Source organism: Condylura cristata, unplaced genomic scaffold (assembly GCF_000260355.1).
Source record: "Condylura cristata isolate star-nosed mole 26May11 unplaced genomic scaffold, ConCri1.0 scaffold00014, whole genome shotgun sequence".
NCBI lineage: Eukaryota > Metazoa > Chordata > Mammalia > Eulipotyphla > Talpidae > Condylura > Condylura cristata.
Genome location: NW_004567115.1, coordinates 6,809,985 through 6,830,588, shown reverse-complemented (window position 1 = coordinate 6,830,588; position 20,604 = coordinate 6,809,985). Strand labels below are relative to the sequence as shown.

The following is a 20,604-nucleotide window of genomic DNA, read 5'->3' as shown; positions in this document are numbered from 1 at the left end:
ACTGTAAGAGAGATAGGATATGTTTTTGTAATATTTTACATAGAATCCACCTAGTGGAACTTGAAAAAGACATAGTTACTACCTCGTAGTCAGACCTTGTGTTGAGAAAAGTCTTCTATCATAGAATAAAGAACAACTAAAGACTAAATTCACTCTGTATATCTGACACACAAAGCAACCTGAGCTGCATATGGATTCCCAGACCTAACCATCGAAACAGTGGTTAAAACGCCAGAAGATGGCGATGTTACTTCGTGGACGTCTCGCTGCTCCCTGCATCTGCAAGCCTTGCCTCTCTCTTCTCTAAGTCTTTCTCTCGGTGCCCTTCTGCTTTCTCTCCTATCTGTACTTATCCTTCTACTTGTGACAGGAAACTGAAATAACCACTAATGGAAAAGAAAGGTAGAAGAAATTCCCGAATTTATAGCAATACTATTTTTAAGTGACTATAAAAATTACAGCGTATTATAAAGTTCTTTATTGTTCACTAGAACACACACGTTTATATGCAGTCTTCTTAAATAAAACTAAAATGACACAGAACTAATAAATTATACATAATTTATTATATGTAATATTAAAATATTATTAAATATATAGTATCATAGAAATAACAATAGCTAATAAATTATACACACACACACACACACACACCATAAAGAGAGGCAAAAGTTGGTAAGAGATACAAACTTTTTTGATGTTAGATAGAGGACTGCTGAACAGTAACTGTGGTAAAACAGCAAACCCAGCATATGCACGAACAAGCAAGCAAGCACAACAAAAAGGCTTAAGAACTGGAGACATCTGAGGGTAGAAGAGTGGTTGGGGCTCAAAACAATACTGGTGCAAAGACTGAATAAGGAACTGCTTCACCCAGAAGTCTTACCACATAGCCAAAGAAATTGCCTCTCCTGCACCCAGCAAGAGACAAATGGTTACTTTCTTAAGACACTAAACCAGACAGGATGGAGAAATGAGCTACATCCTGAAGTTGTGTATAATTTCTACTACAAGGAGATTCAACAATCTGAATAATGGATCCTAACTCTCTTCCCAAATCAGCTTCTAGAACACAAGTCAGACAAGCAGAATACTCAAGAGTTTTCTCTGTGGTCTCTGACACAAAGAGAAAAGACCAAAGTCACTGAATCACCCCATTTGTTAAGACTTGCAGTTAAAAAACTCCTCATGAACAATTCAGTCAGCTGTTTTACTATTTTATTCTGTAATCTGAACAAATGGTCAAAGTTTACTGAACAACTGAGGAAAGGCTCTCTGAAGAAATGGTAAAAAAAGAAATTAGTAAATAAAAAGCAAAGAAAAACAAAATAAAAGAAAGGAGACAGAGAAAGTCAGGGTAGGAAAAAAATCCCTCTAAATAGAAAAAAAAAGTTTCTAAATATTAGAGAGAAATTTAGCACCACCACCCCTTGTGCCTATCTAAAAGTAATTCCAATTAAGCAAATGGGAAAAAAGAAACTGCACCCCAAAAATGACATTTTTGTTTCTGGTTATTGAACTCAAACACTTCACTGTTTAAAAAAAAGATACATAAAAATGCATAGTCTCTAAAACACCCAGCAAGCTTTCCACAGAGGACTTTGTGAACATGAATAACCAAAACTTTGGGCCTTCAATTGGCCTTGAAGTGACAAGAGACCAATATAGGGGAGAGTCAGCATACAGGCTCCCTCAACCTTTAACATATTTCAGTGAAAGATGGCCATGGAAGGAGGAAAAAGATAAGCACCAGCAAAGAAAAGACTAAAAAGAGTTCTACATTGCTTCCAGGAGGAATAAAGAATCTAAAAATCCTCAGATTATATATTACAATGACCTCCAGTTAAAAATAAAAACATAAACAGCTTACTCAGACACAGCAAAATACTGAAATAAAGAAATCTTAAGGGTTGCAGAGAATGAACAAAGGTACAAGCAACAACAAAATAGATACACAGACCATAATGAAAATTTTTAAAGTTTGTGCTTCAAAGGATACTACCCACAGACCGAAAAAGGAAACCTGTAAAACGGGAGAAAATGTTGCAAATCATATATCTGATAAGGATTAACAAACCAAATATACAGAGTTCCTACTAGTCAGCAACATACTCACTTAAAGAGCCCCCTGGTGGCGAAACAGGTAAAAATGCAGCACTATGAAGCTATCCAGAGCCACTGCAGCGGGATTCTCCCTCCACGAAGGTGACAGACAGGGTGTAACAGACCTTTGCTGTCTTACTGGCTGCTCTGTGCATCTGGAGGTTCTACTCTCCACTCTGTCTAATGAATCCTCACACCCTTCTAACCCCCCACATCCTCCTGCCTTGCACCTCCAGCCTACACTCCAGCTCGTGTATGCATAATTAATTATTAAATGAATCCTTTTAAAAAAAATCAAGTACTGTAACAGTCTCCTTTTATGAGGTTACTTAGTACAGAATGGGGTTCATCCGGGACTAGGAGGATAAGGGATAATGGGGAGTTATTGTTTAATGGGTATGGAGTTTCAGATTTTCAAGACGAAAAATTCCTGAGACTGGTTATGTGACTATGAAAATGTTCTTGACACTGTAGTTCACTAAACATGGTTAAGATAGTAAATGTTGTTAAGTGTATTTTACCCCAACTAAAAATAAATCATCTGAAAAAAAAAATCATCTTTATCCAATAAGGTGCTAATGCCATCTTTTGTCATGTATTAAATTTTAAATTTGCACAAGTTTTTGGGTCTAATTCTGGAATGTCAATTGCATTCCATGACTTACTGGTCTATTCATGCATCTGTATACAATGTTTTAATTATACAAACTTCAAAGTATGTTTTAATGTCTTATAGGAGTATTTTCCTTTTGTAATTATTCTTTTTTCAGTACTCTCCTACTTACAGGTGCATGTTTGTTTTTCTTTATCAATTCTAGTATCCAACTTGCCTAACTCTATAAAATAACTTGTTGGTATTTGTACCAGGATTCACTGCATTTCTAAATTAACACATGGAAAATTTGTTTCTTTAAATGCTGAGTTTTCTTACCCAAAATGATGGCTTTTCGTTGCTCAAGACTTCCTTAGTGTCTTTTAGAGGTATCTGAAAATTTTCTTCAAATAGTTTTATTTCCAGAAGTGCCTTCTTGAAATAACTCACATATCCAAAAGTTTACCACCAGGGAGAGCCCTATTTTTTAAAAAATATTTATTTATTTATGCATACATGAACTGGGGTATAGGCCAGGGGTGCGGGGGTTAGAGGACTCACCAGACACAAAGTGGGGTGTAGAACAGGAGGACTGACTGAAATACACTGCTAAGAGGAGCTGCCGGTGGGTCAGGAAAGGTCTGTTGGGCCATGTGGGCCACCCCTGGCTGGGGATCGAAACTGTGCTGCAGTGGCTGTGAATAGCTTCATAGTGCTGCAATTTAACATGGTGCACCACTAGGCCCATAAAATTTACCCTTTAAACAGTGCAATTTCATGTTTTCTTTGAATATTCATTTATATGCACAATCGTGCATACTACCTAATTCTAGAACATTTACACTGCATCATAAAGAAATTCTAGACCCTTTAGCAGTCATTCCCTATGCCTTCCTCTCTTCAATCCCTGGGTTCCACTAATCTACTTTCTGCTTCTATGAATTTGTCTATTCTGAGTATTTTATATAAATGGAATCATACATGGTTTATTTGTGCAGTAACATATATTAGTATTTCATCCCCCTTTTTATTGCTAAACAACATCCCAGCGTATGGCTTTGTTTACTTTTTGGCTATTATTATGTTATACATGTTGCTGGGTGGAATGAAATGATACAGTGAATATACAAATTACAAGAGTATGAGAACTACTTTTCCCTTAAATAGTTTAAATGGGGTCTCCCTCCTGGTGCAAGGGGTTAAATCTCAGCACTATGAAGCAAACTCCAGTCACTGCAGCATGAGTTCAATCACCCATACAAAGATTAAAACAGTCAAAATAAATATGATTTAGTTTGTAAAAATGTATGGGAAATTTTAAAGGTCTCTCATTTTTTCAATAAAAAGTATTTCTAACATGGTTTTGATTGTGCAGAACAGGACTAAATGTAAGAAAAATATTTTCAAAAATGTTGTAATTGATAACAGCCAAATAGTAATATGAGAAATTAAAAAGACAAAATTGAGATCACAGGGCAAGAGGAAACCAGTAAGCATAACGGGCCTTCTTTATTTCCTAATAAATAAATGCCTGATCTCCTATACTCTTTTTCAGGAAATGTGGGGTTTTTACAATATAACCAATAAGAATAGATGAGGCAGGGACTATCCTAATAGGGAACTAACCAGCACAGTTAAGATTCACACAGAGTAAGCACTATGAAATGTAAGATGTGAGAGCCTCTGGTATTACGATGGGCATAACAATTTTTACCAACTGTTTACTTAAGGTAGATGTAGATTTACTGCACAAAATTCACCAAGAGAACTAGTCACACAGAAAAAAAAAAAAGCTTCATTGTTATTGTCATGGGAAACTAAAAAGAACTAGTTACTCTACTTTGAAGTAATTAAGACATGAGAAACAATCAAAAAAGGTTTTGCATAAATTGGTAAGTCGAATAAATGGAGTAGATTCTGTTTTCACACCGGGCCAAGCTGAGTCAAATTGTTTCTTTCCAGGGTGAATTACTGGAGTGAATTTTATGCAAGCAGATAGAAATAAGTAAGTTGGAAAGATAGATGTAATAAACAGACAGAGAGAAAATGGAAGCCACTCTGATTTCTGGTCAATGTTCTGGTAGAATGCTTCTATATACAGCTGTCCCTTGAATAACACTGGCTTGAATCATTGGGCCTACCAATTGTGGATTTTTTAAATAAATATTAACTGCATAAATCACTATATCTATAAATATGGATTTCATTTTCACATTACTTTTTCATTTTTTAAAAAGATTTATTTATTTATGCATACAGAACTGGGGTACAGGCCAGAGGCGCAGGGGCGGTGAGAGAATACATCAGAGACAGAGTGGGGAGCAGAACAGGCAGATTCCATGAAGTATACTGCTGAAGGTAGCAGCAAGCAGGCCAGTCAGGAGAGGTCTGCCACGCTATGTGGATCACCTCTGGGGCAAGGTCCTCCGAACTCACAGGGAAGTGACTTTAACTTCTTTCACCCACTGCACCACCAGGGCGGGCCCACTTTTTCATTTTTAATGTCTAGTGTTGGTAACATGTACAAGGTAATATTTTTAAAATTGTATTTTTTAAATTGAGATAAGGCTTGGTATATAACACTGTACATGACTCAGAGCTATAGGAACACACATCTTAAAATGTATGTTATTACCACTTCACACCTGCCACCAAGGCACTCATAGTCCTCCACAATATTCTACCTGTGGACTATTTCCCCATTTTGCTCACCTTCCTTTCGCTTATGTTAGCCTCAATTTTACAGTTAGTAATATCCCACTATGTAGACAGGCTGCATTTCCTAAAGCATTTATGTTGTTGGGCACTTTAGGCTGTGTCCACAATTCGGCCATTATAACTGTATTGTAATGAATACAGAAGTGCATACATCCCTTCTAATCAATCCTTTGAGTTGATACCTAGAAATGGAATTGCTGACTCAAATGAAAGATCTATTTTAGTATTTTGAGAAACTTCACACTCTCTTCTATAGGGGCTGATTGGTCTACATTCTCAACAGTTTCTGAGGTTCCTTTTCTCCACATATTTGTCAATACTTCTTTCTAGTATTTTTTAAATGGGCCATTCTCACAGGTGTGAAAGTGTATCTCACTGTGATTTCAATTTGCATTTCCTTGACAATAACTGGTGATTTTTAGCATGTGGTTGTTAGTAATCTGTATGTCTTCATTGGTGAAGAATTTACTTAGTGACTTTTTTGATTGGTTTCTTTATTTTCTTTTTGTTGAGTTGATGTGTTCTTTGCACATCTTAGATATATTAGCCCCTTGAAAATTATATGATGTGTAAATACTTTCTTCCATTCTGTAGGGTGTCTTTTTGTTTTAATGATACTTTCACTTTGATTTGATAATGTGAAAGCTTTGATTTGATAATGTCCCATTTGTTTATTTTTCCTTTTGTTTCCCTTGCCATAGAAGTTAAATTACCAAGCACATCCCTGTAGCCAATGTCATGTTTTGCTTATGACTTCTATGCATTTTGTGGTTTCAAGTCAAGTTAATTTCTGTATATAGTATGAGACAGTGGCCTGTTTCATTCTTTTGCATGAGGCTGTCCACAATTCCCAACACCATTTGCTAAAGAGATTTTCTTTTCTCCACTGTATATCTTGATTCTTTTGTTGTAATCATCTATAGGTCTATTTCTGGATTTTCAGTTCTATTCCATTGGTCTGTTTTTATTCCAATATAATACTGTTTTGATTTCTGTAGCTTTGTAGAATAGTTTGAAGTCTGGGAGTTTAATACCACCATTCTTCCTCCTTTTTGTCAGGTTTGTTATTTCTATTTAGGGATTTTTGTGTTTCTATGTAAATTTCAGTAATGTTTCTTCTATTTCATTGAAGAATAAAATTGAAAGTTAGATATGAATTGCATTGCATCTGTCTATGTATTGGTTTGGGTAAATTGCTATTTTAACAGTGTTAATTCTTCCGATCCTTGAGGGGATATCTTTCCATTTCTTTGTTGTCTTCTTCTATTTGTTCTGATAATGTCTTATAATTTTCAGCATAAAAGTCTTTCACTTCCTTTATAAGTTTATTCTGAAGTATACTTTTTGATGTCATAGTAAAAAAAACTGTTTTCTTAATTTCATTCTCATCTAATTCATTGTTTGCATATAGGAATGTAAGTGATTGTTATGGAATGATTTGGTAACCTACCACTTTACTACAATGATTCACTGCTTTTGTTTTTCATAAAAGAACTGGGGTGATAGACAAAGAATTCAATAGAGACCGAGTGGAGAGCAGAACTAGCAGATTTACTGAAATACAATAAGCAGGCGAGACAGGAAAGGCCTTCTCCACAATGTGAGTTAGCTCCCTGACTGAGGACTGAACCCAGGCCATAGTGGTGATAGCACTGAGAACTTACTCCTGTGCCACCAGGGGTGCCCTGATTCATTGTTTCTAACTCTATTTTAGTGGCGTCTTTAGTGTTTTCTATGCATATCATGTCACACACAAAGAGTGATAGTTTTATTTCTTCCCCAATTTAGATTCCTTTGATATTTTTCTCTTGCCTAATTTGCACTAGCTAGTTCTTCCAGTACTATGTTGTATAGTAGTGGTGAAAGTAGGCATCCTTTTAAAAATTTATTTATGCATACAAAAACTGGGATGAACCCAAAGGCATGTGGGGTGAGAGGATTCACCAGAGACTAAGTGGGGAGCAAAACAGGCAGCTCCACTGAAATACACCGCTGAGGGGAGCAGCATGTAAGACAGGAGAGGTCTGCTGTGCCAGATGTGAGGTAACCCCCTAAGTGAGGATTGAACTCATGCTGCAGTGGCTGGATAGCCTGACAGAACTAAGACTTTAACCACCAGGGAGGTGCAGCATCCTTGTCTTATACCTGATCTTAGAGAAAAACTTTCAGTTTCTCACCATCTGATGTTACTGTGGATCTGCCACATAAGACCTTTATTATACTGAAGTATGTTCCTTCTACCCCGTTTGTTGGAGTTTTTAATCATAAGTTGATACCAAATGTTATCAAATACCCTTTCTGCATCTATTGACATCATATGGTTTTTAGCTTTCATTTCATTGATGTGGTGAATTACTCTAGTTGACTCGCATTTGTTCAACTATCTTTGTGTCACTAGAATAAATCCTATGTGGTTATGATGTACAACCCTTCTAATGCACTGTGAATTTGGTTTGCTAAGATTTTGTTGAGGATTTCTGAATCTATTTTCATCAGGGATATTGGTTTTCTTTTTTTTTTTTTTTATGGTGCCTTTGTCTGTTTTTCTTTCTTTTTTAATGATTTATTTATTTATGCATACAGAACTGGGGTACAGGCCAGAGATAAAAGGGCAGTGAGAGGATTCACCAGAGACAGAGTGGGGAGCAGAACAGCAGATCTAAGAAGTACACTGCTGAGGGGAGTGCAAGCAGATCAAGAGAGGTCTGCCACATCATGTGGGTCACCTCAGAGGCTGGAGCTTGAACTCGCACTGAAATGGCTGCAGATAGCTTACAGTACTGTGCTCTAACCCACTGTGCCACCAGGGAGGGGCCTGTCTTTCTTTCTTTCTTAAAAAGATTATTTATTTATGCATACAAGAACTGGGGTACAGGCCAGAGGTGTAGGGAGGTGAGAGGGTTCACCAGAAACAGAGCAGGGAGCAAAACAGGCAAATCTGAAACACACTGCTGAGGGGAGCAGCAGGTAGGTCAGAAGAGATCTGCCATGCCAACTTTTCTCTGGCATATCAAAATAATGTTGGCTTCATAAATGTGTTTGGAAGCATTCCCTCTTCCTCAATTTTTGGGAAGAGTTTGCAAAGGATAGGTATTAGTTCATCTTTGAAGATATGGCTGAACTAATGAGTAAGAACATCTGGTGCTCGGTATTTGCTTTTGAGGACACATCTGCTGTTTCAAACTCTTTGTTATATAACTGGTCTGTACAGGTTTTCTGCTTTTTCCTGAGTTAGTCTCAGAAGGTTGTATGCTTGTGAAAATTTGTCTATTTCTTCTGTTACCCAATTTATTGGCATATTGATATTCATAATAGTTTTTCATGACTATGCTGTAACATCTCTTTCATTTCTGATATATTCATTAGAGTTACCTTCTTTTTTTTGTGAGCTTGAAGGTTTGCCTTTTTTTTACCCCCAAAGAACCAGCTTTGGTTTCATTTATCGTTTGGACAGTCTTCTTGATTTCTATTGGGTTGTTGGAAAAGTCATGACATACTGATATTTCATATATTTCCACTCTAAAGTATCATTTCCTTCCTCCTATAGGGGTTTGATTTTGTTTGTTCTTTTTTCAGTTCCTTACAGTGTAAGATTAGATGATCTCTATGAGACGTTCCTTGTTTCTTGATGTTAAACTGTAATGCCCATAAAAGCCAATAGCAATGTTGCTGGTTCTAACAGAAAGAATTCATCTTGTAAACTACAGTATAGATAAATGCAGAACAATATTGTAAATGTATTTTCTCTTCATAATGATTTTCTTTTCTCTAGTTTATTGTAACAATACAGTATCTAATAACATATTAAACATGCATTTATCAATGCTAATGTTATCAGTCAGGCTTTCAACAGAAAGCTATTTTCAAAGCAGTTTGACAGCCCAGAGGCTGGATCTGCACCCCTAGAGGTCTGCATTATTCAAGATTCAACTGTATACCTAGAGTTAAAGGTGAGAAATAAAATCCCTTTGTGCTGTATTTTCTACTTTGATGGAAAGATATGTATTATCATTCTTAATCTTAAATACTCTTATTTTCAGTGCATTCAATTTACCAGACAGATCCATCCCCTGGTTGATAACAGCATTGTTACCCATGGCTAAGTAAAATAAGTAAAAAGCACTAAGTAAAATAATATCTTCACTATTCCCCTTTTTTAATATTTTACTATTCCATCTTAACAGTAGTGCTCCTGCTTTGGCTAATTATAAATACTGCCACTATTATTTCCTATTGTATTTTTATTCATCTTAGTTTTGGGAACATTTTTCCCTTTTCCTCTTCTTTCATCATAATTTTATGGTTTTCACATCATTTCATTACACCCATTTGTCGCCTTTAATCTATATATATTTAGTTTTTGTACAAGTCAATAGGACATTAGTACATAATATAGGTCTTACAATGAAATAAAAATATTTATGTTACAAGTTACATCTACCTTATCTAAGTATGTTTATTCCTGTTCACAGTAATCCAGTCTGTATAACAGATCACACAGTTCATTATCACGATTTGATCAATTAGCTGAAGACCAACTAAATATAAGGACCACATATATTACACAGAAATGGTCTATTTTAAAAATTATAGTAAACATTGAGTGACACTAGTGAAAGGAAGATAAATCAAAAACAATGACTAATTTTCAAATCATTTGCTTATATATTCAAATTCACATCACACTAGAGAAAACAGAGACATGCCAGAATAAGACTTAACTACGGAGTTAGATTTTTAGGTTCTAGCATGAAGCTAAAGGGCTACAACACAATTTTACTAAGGCAAGAGTGACTGGCACAGGCCTCAGATTCTTATCTGAGGCCCAGCTCTGCACTGAGGTCTTTCTGGCACCAATAAAGTAACCTGTGCCCTTATTTATAAAATAGAAGACAGCCTATCTCAAAGGCTTTTGGGGGAGGAGTAAATGGATCTTTACCACACAGTAGGTAGTAGTTAAAAAACTCTTATAACTTTATAATGAATATAAAGCACTTAGATTATGGACCTTCTGTTTTCTTACTTTGTCCTAAAAAAACACACTGCAGTCTTGAAATTTTCTAGGCTAGTAAGGAATAGTCTAGTAGGCAGAATTTCATTTTTCTTCAATGAGCTGCCTGTATTAATAAAATATCTTGTATTCCTTAACTATTCCACTATATCATTCATGTGCCTCAATTTTTTTCTGTTATTGTGAAGAAAGGTTTTGTATGCAGTAGCCACTTTCCAAAAAGTCCTTCCCTTAGCATTAGTTTCACATTTTTTTTCTTAAAAGTTCAGTTTTCTGAATTTATTATTTTGTTACTTATATCAAGAGAGGGAATATGTCTTAAACTCTCTCCAAAATACAATTTCAACTAACCTAGAAATCTAATAACTTGAAACAGATTTTTCTCAGTTGTAGTATTTGATAATCCAGATTATTCCAAGAATATTACTGAATCATGCAAAAAGAAAGAAATAAATTGTATTTGGGAAGAGCCAATCATGTTATTGATTATTAATTTTTAAAAATTAGCTAATTTGTACAATATAATTAATAGTTTACTAATTAAGTAAATGCTGAAATTTCTTAAGGTCACTATAATAAATTACTATTAATAAATAAAAAATTGGGCCTCCCTGTGGCACAGAGGTTAAAGACAGCACTATCAAGCTATTATCAACCATTACAATATGAGTTCAATCCCTGGCCAGGGAGCTGACCCACATGGTGCAGCAGACCTCTCCTGTCCCACCAGCTGCTCCTCTCAGTAGTGTATTTCAGTACATCCACCCGAGTCTGTTCCCCACGCTGTCTCTGAGAGTACATGGCTTCTCTCCACACATTGCCTCTCTCTCTCTCCACAAATCTGGCTAACACCTCAGTTCTTGTATACATAAATAAATAAAGCTTAAAAAAAGATAAAAAACTTGCAGCAACTTGGATGGAGCTGGAAAAGGTCATGCTTAGTGAGATAAGCCAGAAAGAGAAAGAAAAATACTGGATGGTTTCACTCATAGCAGGAGTATAATGGACCAGGTGAGAAAATAACAAAAATAGTGAACAACCATATACCAGAGACATTTTGCGGGGGTGGAGTGGGGAATGGGATCAAAAAATGAGGGGGGGGGTTAATGCACGGGATTATGGTGATGGTGGCACAGGGGTGACTTGGTGATGGGAAACCCACAGGTATTACAATTGAGATGGAAAAAAAAAATGTACAAAATGATGTAAAAATAAACTTTTGTAATTAAAAAAAAAAGATAAGAAATTGTTCTGATGTGAATTAGAAAAGAATTCAACATGTACTTAAACCTAAGTAAATACCAGTATTACTTAGTTAAAACTTTGCTATAGGACCTCAAGGATTAAAAAAACTTATTGATAATGCTGAACTAACTTCCGTGACCATACTTTGACACTACTTGTTTCCAAAGTAATCCTGTTCATTCAGTTGTTTTGGTGAGTCACAGCTTTAAACATTGAAACCAGAAAAAGTCAAATGCCTCTACCCAAACCATGAACTTCTTATATTTGAAGTCTGAAACAGTTACGCTGACTCCAGTTATTGCTGAGATTATTAAATGTTGCATTAGGGGAAAAAAACAACCCTTAAGTTATTAGCATTTCCCTACCTTCTTTGAAGTCAGACGATTCTGTCTGCTTTTTCCCTATTCATTTTTGCAATACTGATAAGCATACTAAGTTTTCTTAGTTCTCTGACATACTATCAAGGTAAAATTTTTCTAGAGCACAAAGATTTCAAGGGACCGAAAAGGCTCATGATTCTTTTCTCATATAATTCATGTTGGGTTTTGTCAGATAAAAATTTAAGCTGCCTTTATTCACCATTTTTTCTCAACTACCTATTTGTTTTTCAAATAAACACTTCAAGATCAAAAGTAGTTAAATACTCTTAGAAACAAGCTAAAATAATTTTCTGATTACTACTGTTAATCTTCTACAAATTATTTTCTTTAAAGATCTATGTTTAACCCAGTCAAAAACTGGGCAGAAGAACTTAAAAGACATTTTACCAAAGAGGAAATGCAAATACTTCTTTGCATTTGGTCAACAGGTATTTGAAAAAAATGTTCAATATCCCTCACAATCAGAGAATTGCAATTAAAACGACAATGAAATATCACCTCACAACACTGAGAATGACATATATTAAAAAGAACTAGCAACAACAAATGCTGGCGAGGACACAGTGAAAAAGAAACTCTCCTACACTGTTGGTGGGAATGCCAACTGGTCCAACCACTATGGAGGTCTCAGACTACTAAACTGTAGCTACCATATGACTCAGCAATTCTGCTCCTAGCGATCTAACCAAAGGACACAAAAACAATTATTAGACAGGAAACCTGCACTTCTATGTTAATTGCAGCATTGTTTACAATAGGTAAGATGTGGAAACAACCTTAATGCTCCAAAAATAGGTAAATGAATCAAGAAGATGTGGTACATATACACAATGGAATACCATTCAACAATCAAAATAACTAGTGCCTTTTGCAGCAACATGAATAGAGCTAGAAGGTATTATGCTCAGTGAAATAAGTCAGAAGGAAAAAGAAAAATATCATTGATTTCTCTACTTAAAGAAAAGGTATAGGAGAACCCTATAAGGGATCAAAGGGAAAATAGCAATAACAATAAAAACACAACAAAACAAGAGAAAACTATGAATCAGAGATATTCTGCAGGGAAATGGAAAGGAAAGGGATCAAAACAAGGGCAGGAAAAAAGCACTGGAGACTATAGTGATGGTGCATGGGTGAATGGTATTGGAAATACTATGCAAACATTGTAGAAAAATGAACAATGATGTTATATATATACATATATCTATATATATGTATTATTAAAACAAAAAAATTTAAATGAACTAAAAAATTGTTTAATCATTTTATAGCAAGCATGATATAGTATAATGTCTCAGATGGTATAAAGTAATGATAAAATATAGACAGAATGTTAACATCAGCAAGTATTCAAATCCTTTTCAGACACAATGTTGGTAGCACCAGTGGCTTGAGCAGCCAACCCTCAGCCCAGACATGCTTCCCTGTGTTTCCTCCGTTTCCTCTCTCTCAGTGGCCACCCCCTTAGTTTGAGATCTCCATGGAAACACCAAGGTTCTTTTTTTTTCCTTAAGTTTTTATTTATGCTTACATGCAAGATCCGGGTTACAGGCCAGAGGTGCAGCAGGTGATAAGTGTTTCCAAATGCTTATTAATCTAGAAATCATTTCATTGACTGATTTAGTTATATGTTATTAATAGTGCTCATTTATCATTGGGGTTCTCACTCTTTTTTTAAAAATAGTATTTAATTAATCTTTTATGCGTAGTTTTATATTACCACCACAATTTCAAGGACATTATGAATGAAAAATTTATTATCTAACCTTTTTTAATTGTCCACTCTCAGATTCATTGTAGAAGAGAAGTCTGTGTTTCGAATTCTGAGCAAACATTTTACTTTGGCAATTTTGAAATACATACTGTTTTTCAAAATTTACAGGTTTGGTATTTTATAACAAGCGTTAAATAGAACTGACTTGGTCACTTGAACAGTCATTTGATAACAACATAATTGACTCTTTAAAATAAAATGTAATGTGTTAAATAAACTTAGTTTACATATAAAAAAAGCTGTGGCTTCTCTCTTATTCTGTTTCTCTGCACTTAGAATTTTTAAGAGCTAAGGTTCTATCATATCTCTTTGTCAATTCAGTACCTCACACAGTGTCCAGTAAACACTCCAGATCTGCCTGCTGAGTGACAAAGACCAGCATCTGGTGGGGAGTCACCATCTCCCCATTGCTATTGATGGTTCATATCACTTCTAAGAATATAGAAGAATTTTTTCAAAAAGGCTAAATTAAAACAATAGTAAACAGAAAGCAGAATAGCAAAGTTGGAAAGTATTCAAAAGTAAAAAACTAGATAACTGGCCTTCCCTGGTGGTGCAATGGTAACATTAGGATGCAGCACTGCAAGTGAGCTACAGCCATGTCAGTGAGAGTTCGATCCCCAGCCGCAGAGCTGACCCACACGGTACAACAGACCTCTCTGTTCTCGCTCCCATAAGCAATGTACTTTGTCAATCTGTCTGTCCTGTTCCCATTCTGTCTCTGGTGAATCCTCTCACCACCCCTGCACCTTTGACCTGTACCCCAGTTCTTAAATCTTAAAAAAACAAAAACAAAAACAAAAACTAAATGATTACAGATTACTTCAATGGGGAAGAAAACACCTCGGAGATAGATGCATTTTAAAAACAAAGATGACTCTGCCTGCAATGTTTAGGTAAAGAATGGACACAGGAAAGGGTCAGAATAAAGAAGGTCACCAGGAAGCTATTGTTATAGGCCAAAAGAGCAAAGGCCCAAACTGAGGCAATAACAGGAATGAAAAAAAATGGATGTGGATATTTTCTTATTATAGTTGCCTGTTCAGGAAAACTTCAGATTGGCTGGGGTAAAGTAAACATTGGTATCCTGTTCAAAGGGACACTTAATAATTTAATTAGCATATTAATGGAAACCAAAGTTCAATATGGATGAAAAAGATTAAAGAGAGTTCCTAATTGCTCTAAGTAAACTTTCAATAAGGTAAAATTTCCAAGCAGTTGTTGGCAATTGTTCAGAAACTTTGGAGAGCCAGAGAGGATGCCAGAGACTAAAGACAGAAAAATGTAGTACTATTGTTCAAAAAAAAAGGAAACAGGATTTTGCCAACTATTGATCACTGAAAATTGAATGTATTCTACACATGATTCTAGAATCACTGTGAGAAGTTTGTGAATACAGAAAAAGTAATATTCAACATACGGCTCTGGAAACTAGTAAAGCTCCAATAAGGACAGGTAATGCCAATTTAATGTTCTTCTGCTAGTTATTGCACTGACTGGGTTACTAGAAAAAGTATATGAATTATTTGGGGTTTTCTTTTATGTATTGCCTTTGAAAACTTGGAACACTTGAGGTAGATAATGAGATGCATTAGTTGGATTTCTAACTGACTGAACAACATGAACCAAAGAATTAATGAGCTGGGTTTTTTTGTACTCAACCTAAGAGAGGTCTCTAGCAGCTCTGCTCTTATTCCTAAATTGTCTACATTGTTATAAACAATTTGCATGAAGATGATGTCAATACTAACAAACTTACAACTTATCAAATTTATACACAAGTAAGCCTAGTTACTAGATAGCCAAATCAGGATTTTTTTTTTAAAAAAAGTCAACAATCTGCAAGATAAAATTTAATATAGAAAAGCCTATCAAAAAACAGTCTATTAAGGAGCTAGGAGAAGATAATTTAACAAAGAATTGGGAAAGCCTGGACAAGACAGTTCAAGAATTGTAACTGATTGCAAAATCACTATAATGGAGAATATGTACATGGCAGTTTAACTGCTAGGGACCTTTCTAAGGGCTTCACATATAGGCATTCATGTAATCCCTTTATCAACACTATGAGGTAGATATTATTATAAACCTTATGCCACAGATAAGAAAACTGAGGCACAAAAATGTTTACAAAATTCACTCACAGGGGCTTAGAGCTAGTAAATTGCGCAGCCAGAACCCAAACCCAGGCTGGTTCAGCCCCAGACTCTCTTCTTACTCAGTATGTTAGTATGAATAGCACAAAGTGGTTATCATACTTTACTCTTAATAGTAAAGTATGTATTTTTTAATCAGAGAGGTTATGATAACATATGGCCTTTTCTACTGGTTAATATCTAACTTTGGCCTCAGTTTTAAGAATATGAACAAACTGAAACAAATCCCCACAAAAATCTTCAATATTGTGAGGAGAGGCTCAAATGAAAACAACAAAGTCATTTGAAGAGGTTAAAGTCTGAGACTATTTTGCCTATAAAAAATGAGTGGGCTATCTTCAAATCTTTGCAAAATGTACATTTAGAAGAGACAGAACTAGATTTAGTGAAAACAACTTCTAGTTCAGTAGAAAATGATAATTTCATAAAAATTTGAATTGTCCAAATACCATTATCTCAGAAGCTGAGTCTTCTCTCCAGAAAAATAATGGATAGAATTTGCAGGTTTCCAACATTTCACAAACCTACTTTTAAATCTGTTTTACTCACCCCCTAGGATTATGAATCTCAGATTAAAATGGAAAAAAATTCAATTATGAAGATGAGTATATTTAATAATTATTACAACTTAAAATTCTAATCTAAAAAAGAAAACACCTCTTAGCTCTATGCTTTCTAATTTTCTCTGATACCTACTGCTATAAAAGCTTAAGATGTGATGACAAGGTCATTAAAAAAAAGTAGTCAAGAAAGCCAAATGATAACGTAAATAAACTAAGAACTAGTTCACAGACAGTATAGTTTATTATTTAATCTTTATTTTCCTTCTTTCCCTGTTTAACCTTTAAAAGAAACACACTTAAGTTTAAAGATTATAAGATGCTAGTTTATACTACTCAGTATCTTATATTTAGAAATTTCTCCCCTTTGCTTTTAAACTTCACCGTAAACCTTCCCTTTCCATCCTTTGTTCCTGGTTAAGATGAGGCCCAAGAAACAATGGATTAGAAATCAGAATAGGGCCCTCCCTCGTGGTGCGTTGGGATAGGAGGCAGCACTGCTAGCCACAGCTGCTTCAGTGCCAGTTCGATCCCGGTTGGGAGGTGATCCACGTGGCGCGGCAGACCTCTCCATCCCAACCCGCTGCTCCCCTCAGCAGTGTACTTTGTAGATCTGCCTGTTCTGCTCCCCAGTCTGTCTTTGGTGAAGCCTCTCACCACCCCTGCACCTCTGGCTTGTACCCCAGTTCTGTATGAATAAATAAATAAATCTTAAAAAAAAAAAGTCAGACTATTTGAATTTTAATTTCCTACCTTTGACATAAAATTAATCTTTGGTTTAATCTAGTCCCTCATCATGCTCTAAAAGTGTCACAAATCTAAAAAGGTTTTAGACAGATGAAGTGTTATGCAAGTATAAACAACTAATACATTTATGTACATATGCAATTATTTCAATAAATGAATTGGGCTCATATGAAAAACAAAACAAAGCTAATCTTTCCATAATATGATAAAAAAAAAAAGGGACTGTGTATTCACACTCCAATTCCTAATTATACAAAGCAATCTGAATTCCTTAGTTGTGTATTAGTGTACAATTTTCACACACAAACAAGGCTTTTCACATTAATTTTAAACACATCTGTACATCCAATTTCAAAATGTATTAAGAGAACATAGCTCAGACAGTTAAGAATTTTGGCTGCAAGGGACAAACTTGAACGTGCCAGCTGGATTACACACTTACATGAGTTGGGGAGAAAGTTACATGATCACAAGATGGTAATATGAAGCATTACATGTTTGAAAAATTCTATTTTTTCTCTTAAGACAGCAACTAGAAATAAAAGAAACTAAAAAGTAGGAATTTAATAAGTCTTGGGCCTTTGTTAACAAATTAAATGGGACATTGCTGAAACTGCAACTGGATTGCAAGGACAAGCCACAGACACCATGTCTGCCTTTAGACTATACTCCAGTTCCAGGCACAAGATGTTCTAATAAAATAACAAACACAGGCAGAGCCAGTATACAAGTGTGAGAGAATGTAGGGTCTATGCATTTGACTTTTCTCCTTGGGCTACTTCAGAATGGGCATTGCCACTAAAAATGTATTATAGTGATATGACAGCGATAAAGCTTTAGACTAGCCAATAAAATAGAAAATAAAACAATGTAATATCAGACCTAAATTATTTTATTTTTAATCTTGGCGAGATACAGGGTGATTACTACATTGTATAGAGGACAGAAGAGTAACTTCAGATTTCAAGTCTTTAAGGGACCATTGGTCAGGAAAAAAAAAAATCAAGGTATAAAAATCACAGGGTAAAACACGAAACAAAGATTTGAGGGAGAAAGAGGAAGGGAGAGAATGAGCAACTGACCTACCATAATAGAGCAAGTAAAGTGTGACAGGGAGCCTGACCCCTATCCGACTGATTGAGAAAAGAGAGAAGCAAGGCTTCCAAAGACGCTTCAGCAGTGACTATGTATAGAGATGGGTTTGTTAATTGCATCACAGTAAAAGCAACAATACTGGAACTCTTCGGAACCATCATTTCTGATCGTCAAAAATAAAAATAACTAACTCACGCTGGGCATTTAACATTTGGTGAGCTTTGTTCCAAAGGTTCCATGGATTAGCACATTTACTATTCGCAACCACACAAACAGCATTTTGCAACTGAGAAACGGAGACCCCACGATGCAAGGTAACACAAACTGATACCGGAGCTGAGCACATGCATCCACTTGGTTTCACTGTCGCTCGGCGAGATCCTAGAAAAACTTATGTACTTTGCGTGGAGAGGACTCCGGCTTTCTGGAATTTCTCAAAGAAGTCTGGACCTCAGAAGAGATCCCTGACTTCAGGGGAAAGTTCCCTTATGAAGGATTTGAGGTTCTTGCAAGAGCTCAAAGCTTTCAAACCCTGAAAAAACACTCCGTAGAGACAGATGAAAGCCTGCCGGCCACGAAAGCAGGAAATATAAAAAAACCATGCTCCCCTGAAAAGGCAGAGAAAGTAGCCAGCAGTCCTTCCTCTCTTCCACGAGGCGTGATTCCGGGTGCTGCCTCCCCTAACTTGTTGAGTGCGTCTGTTTTGGGGGACCCTCGCCGGTTGCCGTTCTCCTGCAGACACTCACGAGTTACTCCGCCAAGCGCCGGAGAACGCGTGGGAATAAACATGGAAACCAGAGTGACAAGGGGGCCCCCGCGAGGCGCCGGGAGGGAAACCTGCCCAAGATCAAGGCGGGCCGGGGCTCGAGGCCCTCTGCACGCGGCCCGCGCCCTCGCCCGCGCCCTCACCCAGACCTTACCGCCTCTCGGCTGCAGAGGAGAAGGCGGCGCGCAGGGGTGTCCTTTCGATCCTAAAGCGCGTATTCCGGAGCAGCTGGTCCAGTACAGGCGCGCTCAGCCCCGGCCCAAGCCGGGTGGACTCACTCAGAGGCAGGGGAGGAGGAAGGTGGCGACCGCGGCCTGGCCCAGTGTTGGCCCCGGAGTTTCGGGACCCAGGAGGCCAGTCGTGCGCGCACCACGAGCCTGCTCCCAAAAGACGGGTCAGGGCGCGCCCAGCATGCTGGGCAACGCGGCGTCTGCAGCCCAGATCGCAGGCGCTTCGTCCGCCCTCACCCTGCCCATCCACTGCCCCGCTTCCCCCGCGCGAGCTTTGGCGGCGGAGCAGCACCGGGAGCGCCGATTGGCTCTCGGGATGAATGACGTGAAGCTCCACTCCTCGCGGATTGGCCGAGATGGCGGTGCGTGCAAGGAGTAAACAAACCCCGCCCCCAGACTGCCCAAAGAGGGGAGGGGGCGGTGAGTGAAGGGGTGGGAGCTAGCGCACTCAGCTCCAGCGCGCAGTTACGTCCCCCAGTTACGTCCAGTGGGTCCCCACCGTGGTGGTGCCACCGATTCCCCAGCCACCTCCAGGGCGGGCTGCAGGGTTGAGGCCTAAAATTATACAGACACACCCTACCCTCTACCCTTCCCCCGATTTTGGGTGGAAAGCTTGACTTTTCCATCTACCCCCAAGCTCCAGAGGTGAAGCAGGAAAACCTCTAGGGAAAAACGGGGGTGGTTATTATACCTTGGCTATAACCTGGCTTTTGATGAGCTGCCAGGTGGAACAAAGAGAAGGGGTAAGGGGGTTATTGGTGAGGCCACGTGTAGGACCCCTATATTCAAACATTACAGACCACTAGGGATGTGGGTTCTTCAATACCTAAGCAAGAAGCCGAAGACAAAATTGCGGCACACCCCCAATTATCTATCCATTTAGTTCAATATTGAAACATCTTAAGAAACTTCTGTGCCTACGTGGAAATCACCTGTGAGCTTACATTCTGGTGAGTGGGGAAAATAATACACACACACAAAATATATATAAACTAGTAACATGCGAAAAAATGAAGCAGAGAAACTTTTGAATGACTTCGGTTTTAAACAGGGGGCTCAAGGGAGGAGGCAGAAAAGAATCAGTTTAAATAAATACATGAAAGACGTGAGGAAATAAGAGAGCATCTTTGGACTTCTTGCGGGGGTGGGATGGAGAGAAAATTTGTGTATGATTGCAGGTAAAGTCCTAGTTCAAGAATGCTAGCTGCAGTGCTCCTCAAACAATTT

The 20,604-nt window shown here is 37.3% G+C and overlaps 1 protein-coding gene across 2 annotated transcripts in view; it reads right to left on the bottom strand.

Moving 5' to 3' along the window:
* The window catches only part of TFDP2 (transcription factor Dp-2 (E2F dimerization partner 2)), a 151,511-nt gene extending 131,941 nt beyond the window's left edge, over positions 1-19,570 (bottom strand). For both annotated transcript variants that reach the window (XM_012724937.1, XM_004682141.2), the window contains exon 1: positions 19,302-19,570. The gene's annotated coding sequence lies outside the window, so the exon portion shown is untranslated. The remainder of the gene's footprint in view (positions 1-19,301) is intronic.
* Positions 19,571-20,604: the final 1,034 nt, after the last annotated feature.